The sequence below is a fragment of the Canis lupus genome, chromosome 7, assembly GCF_011100685.1.
Source record: "Canis lupus familiaris isolate Mischka breed German Shepherd chromosome 7, alternate assembly UU_Cfam_GSD_1.0, whole genome shotgun sequence".
NCBI lineage: Eukaryota > Metazoa > Chordata > Mammalia > Carnivora > Canidae > Canis > Canis lupus.
In genome coordinates, this window is record NC_049228.1 from 60,419,970 (window position 1) to 60,431,251 (window position 11,282).

General features: G+C 35.1%; 1 pseudogene; it reads left to right on the forward strand.

The window, feature by feature from the left end:
* Positions 1-1,930: 1,930 nt before the first annotated feature.
* Positions 1,931-7,616, forward strand: LOC100685947 (annotated as a pseudogene).
* The last annotated feature ends 3,666 nt before the right edge of the window (positions 7,617-11,282 follow it).

Genomic DNA, 11,282 nt, shown 5'->3' on the forward strand with positions numbered 1-11,282 from the left:
AAACAAATTAAGATGTATAAATCTTGTGTTAATAATCTGAATTGTTCTCATTGCAACATAGCCTCCTCTGACAGATATATTGTGCACCGATCCTATACCAGAGAATATCATATCATATGTTGCTATTCAAATATTTGACTACTGTAAAAAAAAAAATGCTTAGATTTTATAGATTTGCCATTTCTAATGAAGATTAGAGTGGATTTAGGATCCCCTGGGGCCTCACCAAACATTTGTGCTTATTGTGGTCCTCACCTTTTTAAGCTTGTGACAAGCGATTGTTTCTTTCTTTTGATTAAGTTTGAAATTCTTTTCCCCTCTATTTTTATTAATTTGGAAGGAAATTGGATGAAAATGATTCTGTACTTTGGCTTTATTTTACCACCCTTTACTAAGCAGTGTGCTAATAGCATTTTAAACATGATTTACTAAGAAGGATTTATATTATATGTGACTAACAAAGGGGAGAGGGCAAGCTGTAGCACAGCTACTATCCCATTTCTGCAGTTTAGCTGTGTTGAAGCATCAGTTTTATTTCCCCCATTGAACATTACCCTGGGAGAAAGCAGGCTTGGGTTCCTGTTAGTCTGCTGTTGGTTGGTAAGCATTCTCTAATTAGAGGGCCAATTTCTTGGATCATAAATTTTTAAATTATAGATGATAGAGTTGCATAGATGATCTAAAAGGTATCTTCACTTAGAAGTCATATTAACATATTTTTTTCTCATGCTTCAGAACAAAATAGATATTAGTGTATTATACTTTATAGATTGAGTTTCAATTCTACTCAATAAATACATGTGGATCACTGACCATTTTATTAGGCATTATGGAGAAAACAAAGACAAGGAACTAGAGTTACTGAGGAAAGCAAAGAGAAGAATAAGACAACTGTTTTAATAACTAAATTGCAGGATAGACTATAAGTATCATAAGGTACATATTTCCTATATGCATATGGAAGTTCAGATGAAATAGAGATCATTATTTCATATTTTTTCATGCCAAAACGATATTTGAGGTAAGTCTTGAAGGAAAAGAGCAAGATTGAGCTAGAAGAGAAGCAGATAAACAGTAAAAGTAGAAGTTGGTTTATGGATGTTTGGAAAATCTTAACTTATCCTCTGTTCTACATTCAAGGAATACTCTGAAAGCTAATGGAAGATGAAACTGGAAGTCTTCACATTTTTTTGAATGACTTAGTTTGACTTAAATTTTATAAAGATCAATGTGGCAGCACTCTAGAAACTGATTTGAGAAGGGGAAGGATGAGAAGGAGGAATGTAATCCAAGAGGAATAACATCAGTCGATGAAAGATATAGGGAAAACATCAATTGGGATTGGATTGGTGGGGACACCTGGAAGGCTCTGTAATTGAGCATCTGCCTTTGGCTCAGAGTGTGATTCCGGGGTCCTGGGATCCATTTTCTATTGGACTCCTTACAGGGAACCTGCTTCTCCCTCTGCCTATGTCTCTGCCTTTCTTTCTGTGTCCCTCATGAATAAAAAAAAAAAAAAAAAAAAGGACTGTATTGGTGGACTCTAAGGAGCAGATGACAAAATTGAGGAAACAAAAGATAAAATAGAAAAAAGTTTAAGTAAAATCAATAAATAAATAAAAGATCACGCTAGGGTTAAAAATTTTGGAAAACGAGTTACTGAAAGAGAAAATGGGTGGAGCAAATTGACACAGAACTAATTCATGAAATCTCATCAAGTTGAAGAATGTGGAATCTCAGAATGAAAAGTCTCCACCAGAAGACAACAAAATGAATGAAAAGAGACTCACAATTAGATGACAGTATAATTTGATTTTAGAATCTCTGGAATAAAATATGGATCTTAATGGACTTAAGAAAGTGAAGAGGGGATTTTGGTTTCAAGGGACCAATGTAGGTCTCAAGCTTTCTGAACAGTTTAACCCCAAACATGGATATCAGACCAAATCATACAACTATATCAACAATATGAAGGAAAAAATATAAAAGAAAAATTGAAGAGATCCCTATATGCCCTGGTTTCTCAATTTGACCCATTGGTAGATTTGTAGCTCTAAAGACCATGAAGATGAGGGGCAAGGCTTTGTTATTTTTAAGGAACTGGGCTCATGGCAAATGCCTTGAGACAGTTACAAGGATTTCCATTTTATGGTAAACGAATGCAAATCCAGGATGCAAAAAAGATTCTGATATAATATCTAAAATGTGTGGCACTTTCACTAACAAAGTAGAAAGACAAGAAAAAAAAAGCAAAAACTGCGAGCTCTTTGCAACAACTTCACACCAAAAGCCTGGTTAGGGAACACCAAACACAGCAAGTACCCAAGGAAATTCAACACCAAATCCTCAGGTCCCTTATTACTCTCCACACTATATTTTATTCCTTAATAATTTCTCAGAAGAGACTAATGAGATGATGTTATCCATGTTGTTTAGTCAGTTTCCTGGTTTCAAGGAAGTGAGTTTGGTACCTGGAGGTATGACATTGCCTTCGTGGAATTTGAAAATGACAGACAGGCTGGAGCTACTGGCTGCTTTACAAGGATTTAAAAATCACACCATCCCACACCATGAAGATAACCTATGTCAAAAAATTATATATGGGGTAGTGGTCTTTATAGAGTTTGTTTTAGTAACATTTGGTCGGACCATTTTACTAGTTGGAAGTGAGTGGAAGTGAAGGTTAAAATTTTGTGGATGATTTAAAACAATACCTAGTCTTTGTTTTGTATTAGTGAACTATGAAATACGAAGGCCTTAATTTTGTACAATAAACTTTGATTTTTATTTGAGAGAAAGAAGAACGAAAGAAGAACGAAAGAAGAAAGAAAGAAAGAAAGAAAGAAAGAAAGAAAGAAAGAAAGAACGAAAGAAAGAAAGAGAGAGAGAAAGAAATCAACAAAGGATCAGGATACAGAATTCCCAAGGGCTTTATGTCCGAATCACTGTTACCCAGCAATGGCATGAGGTTAAAATTGTAAGGGAAAAGGATCTCAAATTACAATTTTCCATACAGACTGCTAATCAATTGTGAAAGATGAATAATGACATTTTCTGATATGTAAAAAACTCTCTTCGATCCATTAGCAGTGAAAAGGAACTGGAAGATTTACTACAGTTAAAATAATTAATTTACTGCAGTTAAAGTAATTAATTTACTGCAGTTAAAATAATTGAACTAAAGAAGACGTAGACAGCACAGAAAGCATGGAATCTGATACAGGAGATACACAAAGGAAACTAAGGAACATGGCAAAGGAACATGGCGAAGGCAAATCCCAAAACAACATGGTTGCAAAGCAGGCCTCCAGGACAATGGGTCTAGGCAGGAGTTGGAGGGTGGTGACTGCCAGGAGGGATACTGCCACGGAAGTTAACGTTCATGACAGAACAACTGAGGTATTTCATTAGTCAAATGAAAGGTTAAAGAGGTTGGGGATTAATAAATTATTCAAGAAACAGAAAATAAAAAAATCAGGGCAGTCATTAATTCTGGGACAAATAAAAGATTGCTAGGAAAAGTCATTGTAATCATAGTACAGTACTACTCTTAGCTGTGAATAATATTTGCATTGTCATAAATTCATGAACATTAAAAATTAATTCCCCAAAAAACAGAGATATATAAACTGCATTAGGAACATCAGGGGAGAGAAAGTATCTCAAAGAGAAGCAAATACATATCTTCCATAATAGAAAGTTATTAAATAATACCTAAAACAGAAAGACCAAGAAATTATCATAAAAAAGTATGATTTATAGAAGAACTGTAGGGAACATAGTAAATGATTTAATAATGGTGTTGTATGATGACAGGTGGTAACTGCACTTGTGCTGAGCACAGCATAATGTATAGAAACGCGGGATCACTATGTTGTCCACCTGAAACTAATGTTAACACTGTGTGTCAAATAAACTTGAATCAAAAGTTTTTAAATGTGATTTATAATATGGAGGTCACTGGCAGAAGAAACAGCTCTCAGGGTTAAATGTACAGCCTTCGTGATTAAAAGAGGGCAATAGGAAGTCCTAGGCTTTCACTGTAAACATAGTACAACTATTTGACTTTTAAAAAATTTTTTACATGTATAACTTTGTTTGAAGAAATAATTAAATAAATAAAAGATTTTTCATGTTTCCAGGAAGAAAATAAACAGGACTGGTAGAAGAAAGGCCCCAATCTGCAGCAGATCGAGAAAAATTGTGACCTTGCATTTCTTTACAACCGCGTCCTGATTCTGTTTAAGTAAACATCAGACATTCCCAAACTCTCCAACCTTCAGGGAAATCACCACATAGAAGGTCATCTTTTAAAAATATTAGTTAAATATGAATTAATTAAACAATTTTACCATAAAATGGAGCCAATAAGAAGCTCAAGGTCATAAGAAAAAATGCAGAATTATATTTATAAAATAGAATACAAAGGTTATAAACATTGGACAATTGAACTTCCTCTTTTCTGGCTGGAACCATAGAGGGGGCTGAAGAGAACAAAAAGAAGGTTCCTGCTGTGCCAGAAACCCTTAAGAAAAAGTGAAGGAATTTTGCAGAGTTGAAGATCAAGCGTCAGAAAAAAGTTTGCTCAAAAGATTCTTCAAAAGGCAAGGAAGAAGCTTATCTATGAAAAAGCTAAGCATTACCACAAGGAATACAGGCAGATGTACAGAACTGAGATTAGAATGGCAAGGATGGCAAGAAAAGCAGGCAACTTCTATGTTCCTGCAGAACCCAAACTGGCAGGATCTGAGGTATCAATGGTGTGAGCCCAAAGTTCAAAAGATGTGCAGCTTCTTCACCTTTGCCAGATCTTCAGTGGCACCTTTGTTCAGCTCAACAAGGCTTCAGTTAACATGCTAGGGATCATGGAATGATATATAGCATGGGGGGCCCCGAACCTGAAGTCGGTGAATGAATTGATCTACAAGCATGATTATGGCAAGATCAACAAGAAGTGAATTGCCCTGACAGATAATATATTGATTGTCCAATTTCTTGGTAAATATGGCATCATCTGCATGGAGGGTCTGATTCATGAGACTTTACTGTTGGAAAACATTTCAAAGAAACAGACAACTTTTTATGGCTCTTCAAATTATCTTCTCCATGTGGGGACAATGAAGAAAAAGACTATCTATTTTGTAGAAGGTGGAGATGCTGGCAACAGGGAAGACCAGATCAATAAGATTTTTAGGATGAACTAAACTATCTACCATGATTATTTTTGTAATCTGGTTAGTCAATAAATGACTACTTTCAAATAGAAATGTGCTGTTGTCTTGGTGACTTTTTTCTAGCCTGACTGCTGTCCCTTAACAGGCAAATCTTGGTGTGCTAAAATTAAGCCAAGTCATCAACGTTTGTGTGCAAAACTAGGGTCTAGTTTGTATCTTGGTGGAAAACATTCCTTGGGTTTATTAAAAACTCTTCTTTACAAAGAATAATTTTTAATTTTTCACTTTTGAATTGTGCCACTGAGTTAGCCAAGATGGGGCTGTTCTAAGAAAGCCTATTTCATAGGCATTTATGCATGATTTGTGGGTAAGGTAATAAAAATTCAATTTACAAATAAAAAATAAATAAACATTGGACAATTAACGTATATTACAATTTTTAAAAGTTGAGAGTTTTGGAAGAGGAAGTGGAGAATGTATGTAAGTGGTAAATGTCTTTCAAAACATGTCTAAAATAGAAGTATATGTGTCAGGAAATGAAACTCTTATAATTTCAACCTTTCAGCCTTTCTTATGTTTTTTTTTTCTCTAAATTTAGAAGTAATCTACAGAAAATATTTATCAAAATGTTTACAATCTCTTTAATTTCCTTCATTTTTAAAAATCAAGCAAAATAAGTTAAATAGTCTTCTTAAATCAGCCTTCATGATACAATTCTGTTTAGGGACATCTTGTCTGCCTAACAGATACTGTCACTTCATATGTCTGCTCTTAACTGCACATATAAAGAGACCAACTTCTTACTATTGTTAACTTAATAATAACCAGGGTGATTCTGAGAGTTGTTTTTCTTTGTATTCCAGTTTGAATTCCTTATAATGAGGCTGAATTATAGAAGCCTAAACCAAAAAAAAAAAAAAAAAAAAAAAAGGAAGAAGAAAAAGGACTAGTAAGAAAAAAATTTCTCAAAGGAAAAAGAGAGAAGATAAATATCCACTAATATCAATGAGGAGAGACCAGTCCACGTTTTCTGTTATACAGATTGGTAGAAGTTTTTTCCAAATATCTGGAATCCATGACTCTCTCCTGAGATGGTTGTGAGCAAGGCTCCCTCAAGTGTTTATCTTCAATTTTATCACCCTCTCTTCCCTCTGCTTACTCTATCTGACAGGGGACTCTGCTCAAGTCTGAGAGGACATCATGTCCCTCTCTGTACCCTTGAACTCCATCTTCTCCAGGTGTTTTAAATTTCTTTTTCCCTTCCTTGCTATATGGTTTATCCTATAAGGCTAACTCTGACAGGGTGCGCAGAGTGTTCAGGCTCTTTCATTCTATACACTTCCACTATGGCCTCCAAAGTTTACTCATCCAAGTTCAGTGTGCCCCTTCCAATCCACTGTGTCTTTGTCATTGTCTTTTTTGCATTGTTGTCTTCCACCTTGCATCTCACTCTTGTCACATTACCTGCAGGTCATATTCTGATAGTGTCCTAAGGGGCCTTCTGTTTTGACAAGCAGATTGATCTAGTCCTTAACATAACATCATGGATTATATTCTGGCATTCATCCTGTTGCTGTGCCCTGGTGAAGCTGAATGGCTCTACCAAGCCTTCCCTACCTGCGCCCTCTATGTGCAGGGCACCAAGGGCAATTCATGGCAAGTCTACATGCCAAATAGAGATTTTTTTTCAAAGTGTTATTTGAAAGGGTATTTTTAGAGTTAACAACCAAAGGCAAAAGCAGTAGCCAAGAAAAGAAACTGAAGAAGGAGACCAGATGTAAAGACATTAAACCATCGAAGTGAAAAGGCATAAATAGAAGATGAGAGGAGAGATCACTAATGAGGGAGATGGTCCAAAAATAGAGAGAAAAATGATTTCTACAGAGCTTAATAATGTAGGTGGTTAAGAATCTAAATTAGAAGATTGTTTCTAGCCTTCAAGGGGTTAAATCTGTACTTGTAGGAATGTAGAATACTTCACATATTTAGGACTCACTATGTGAACCAGCTGTATCTAGGTATGTCTACTTCAGCTCTAGGTTTTGCTTGAGGTTCTGGAATCCTTATATATAACCAAGTCCGTGGTTTGATATAACTTCTACAATGTATAAAATATCTGTTATAGAAAGTATGTTGGAATAAGTATGGTGTTTAGTCTTCAGTCTTTGTTCCACAGAATGAGATCTCAGAGTCCCTTTGCCATCCAGGATGGAGCAGTAAAGTTCCAGCTTTTGTATTTACTTTGTTCCTTTAAGATGCATCATGCGCCAGCGAGAGCACAACAGGAATGGAGAGGCCCCTCAGCTACTGGGGAGTCCTTGCACCAATTCATCTCCTAACACGCTGAGAATATCTGGACCTCTACATGGTGTCCATCCCATATCTTCTGAAGGAGGGGAAGAAGGGCTTAAGGATCTCTACCTTGTCATGTGCCATTTATAAAGTATACTGAAAAACAGATATACCATGTACTCATTTAAGTAATCAAATTCTCCTGTCTGGAGCACAGTAGTCCTTTCTACCTGAATCATTAGATGGATCCATGTAAGTAGGGATGCACTAAAAACCAGCATATGAACGTCTCATAGATTCTTTGGTTGTTCACAATTGATTCCCAACACTGAAAGCAGCATACTCAAGTTTTTTCTTTAATAGAGCTTTTCAACACCTGTAATATGTAAGTCAAGAAAGTCAAGAAAGTCAAGAAAGTGGGTGGGACTTCCCTCCTCAGGCTAATACTTGTTTTGTCTTCCTTGGCAGCTTTCCTGACTCTACTCATAGATGCCACAAATAACAACACATTGGCATCTAGCTCTGAAATACATTTGCATTACTTTACAGTCATTGGCTCACAAGAATCGTTTGCATAGACAGTCTGCACTTACTCATATCTCATTCTTTCTTGAGTCTCATCTAATCAGGCTTTGTCTCCGGAATTCTACAGACCACTTTCATTGAGGCTATCAACATTTTCTTTTTTTTTTTAAGTTTTTTTTTTATTTATTTATGATAGTCACAGAGAGAGAGAGAGTGAGAGAGGCAGAAACACAGGCAGAGGGAGAAGCAGGCTCCATGCGCCGGGAGCCCGACGTGGGATTCGATCCCGGGTCTCCAGGATCACGCCCTGGGCCAAAGGCGGGCGCCAAACCACTGCGCCACCCAGGGATCCCTCAACATTTTCATATTGGCAAACACAATAGTCAATGTATTCAAGCATATTTACAAGACATCCACATGGTTATTTTTATATGAAATTCAATGTGAATAGTGCCCTCAGAATGCTTACAACAGAGTGGCCCTAGTATAATTTTCTGGAACTTGATTTTTAAAGTCAATATTAATCTGTTAAGTTTCATTGGTATTGCACATAGCTAGGTGTTTTCATTTCACTGTTGAATATTTAGTTATCTGAATATATTTGGTTATTCATTCCTTTATTGACTACATTTTTTTCTTTTTTTAATTAAAGATATCTCTAGGGCAGCCCTGTGGCTCAGCGGTTTAGTGCTGCCTTCAGCCCACGGGGTGATCCTGGAGACCCGGCATTGAGTCCTACGTCAGGCTCCCTGCATGGAGCCTGCTTCTCCCTCTGCCTGTGTCTCTGCCTCTCTCTACCTTTTGTGAATAAATAATAAATCTTAAAAAAATTTTTTTAAAAGATATCTCTAACTGGTAAAATATTATTGTACATGACTTCTGATAAATATATGCAATGTTTTCTTTTGAATCATTTGTGTGTGGATGTTCACCTTTATAAGATAATGGCAAACTATTTTCCGAAATGATTATTTACAGAAATTTACATGAAGTATTTTTTTACTTTTTGAAGGTTTTATTTATTTGAGAGAGAGTGTGACACAGAGAGAAAGAGAGAGAGCACATAAACAGGGAGAAGGGGTAGAGGGAAAAGCAGATTCCTTGGATCCCAGGACCCTGGGATCATGATCTGAGCCAAAGGGAGATATGTAAGTGACTGAGCCACCCAGGCACCCAAGAAGTATTTTTTAATCCATGTCCTCTTCAATATGTTGTATCATCAGGCTAATAATTTTTTTCCAAATTGAATGAGTATAAAATGGTATGTATTTACAGTTTTGATTTGCCTTTCTCTGGTCACAAATGAAGTAGAATATCTCTCCACATGTTTGCTGGCCAAATGCAATTTACCTTCTGTGAAATGCATGTTCACATCTTTTGTCCCTTTTCCTAGTGAGCTTGATATTTTCATTAACTTAAAGTTTTTACATATATATTCTTGATGAAAGGTTTTGTCAGTCATGTAAGTCATAAATATATTATCTCAGCTTGTAAATTATATTTTTAATTTCTTTAAGGTGTTATGATAAATTATCCAAAATTTAGAAATAAGGCAAAAATATGGGCAGCATAATCTTCAAATATCATTAGGGGCAAAAACTGCTCCGTAGTTACCTAGGAGAATATATAGCTAACTAAATTCACTATTTACCACTATTTAAAGGTCTGAGATTTGGAGAAATTTCATTTAAAACTGTAGATGTTGGTCTGGAGAGGTGAAATTAATTATTAGTGAAACAACCCCCAAAACTATAATTTATTGTCCTGTTAATGCTAGGCATTAACCAGTTTTGTATCTAATTCTGCAACTTTATCCTAACACGTCTTTATTAAATTGCATATTGAATTAATAAGATTTAACTATAGAAGCAGAACCAGTAAGATATATGTATCTATACAAAACACACAGTTTTTATGTATATATATATATATCTAGTTATGTGCAGTTTATATATATATGTATATATGTATATATGTGTGTGTATACGTGCATGGACACACCTATTTACATATATCCAAATATACAAATATATACCTGTTTTTTTGAACTATCCTTTTGTTTGACTGTAACATTATAAAGCTTCTGTTGTTATTTAATAAGTTATTTAATAAGTTAAATAAAATTTTTGAATATGCTCAATTTATATTTACATAAAAGCTGTGATTTTGGTCATTTAAAAATTACACTCCTTATTTCTGGAGATTCTACTAAGCTGTCCAAGTAGATTGACCTGATGTAGCTTGGTAAATTCTCTTCCCAAAGAAGTTCACATATGCTAAGACCACGTAGGTGTTTTCTTGCCTTACATGGTAAACTCCAAGCTGCAAAGGAATTTTAACTTTACCTTATTAGTTTTGTTTGTATTTCATTTTAAATGTTTTTGTGTGTGTGTTTTATTTGATTTTGGCTCAAACAATTATAATTGGGGATTAGTTTTCTCTTTAAGGACTTTGTAGAGTTCAATAATGGCATCTGACCCTGAAGTTTACTTTTTAGGAAAGTTTTCAATTATAAATTCAATTTCTTTAATAGATATATGGTTATTCATGTTATCTATATCTTCTAGAGAGAGATCTGTTACCTATTTATTTCATGAAATTTGTTCATTTTTTGTAAATTTTAAAATTCACTATCATAAAGTTATTAATATTCCCCTTATTATCTTTTAATTTTTAAAAGAAACTCACCAATTCTTTTATTTACAAAAGCTAAAGCATATTTTATTCAATACTTCCTGGAAAGCTAAAATAATAAACTTTTGCTACTATTTATGCATTGAAATGACTACTAAGCATACTTGGAGGGAAAGACATTCTTAAAAATTCAATAAAAAAGATTTCCTTCTTTGAGAGCGATATTATTTTTTAATATCAGTTACATATGCATGAGATGCAATGTATAATTCTTTGCATACAGTCAATACTTTTTAAATTTATATGAGAAATTAAATGCTAAGCCTATTCTCAGCCACATCTTTCCATTACCTCATTAGCATCTGCCCTAATATCAGTGAAAACAGCTTGCCACTTTGAAGATGAAGCTAGTGTTTAAAAATAGCCATGTTTCATAAAGATGGCCCCTTCTCAGCACCCAACTTTTCTTTTGGTGCCCAGCTAATTAATCAGTGACTGACTGTCCAGCAGGACTTTCAAGGGAATAGTCAAGGGGGTAAGGTGGCTCTTAGTATAGCCCATACTGGTCACTCTGATTTCTCAGAGATCCTATGCACTAAGCTGACAAGGTTCCTGCAGAAACTCTCTTCCTAGAGTTGACATGTGTCCCCATGTTCC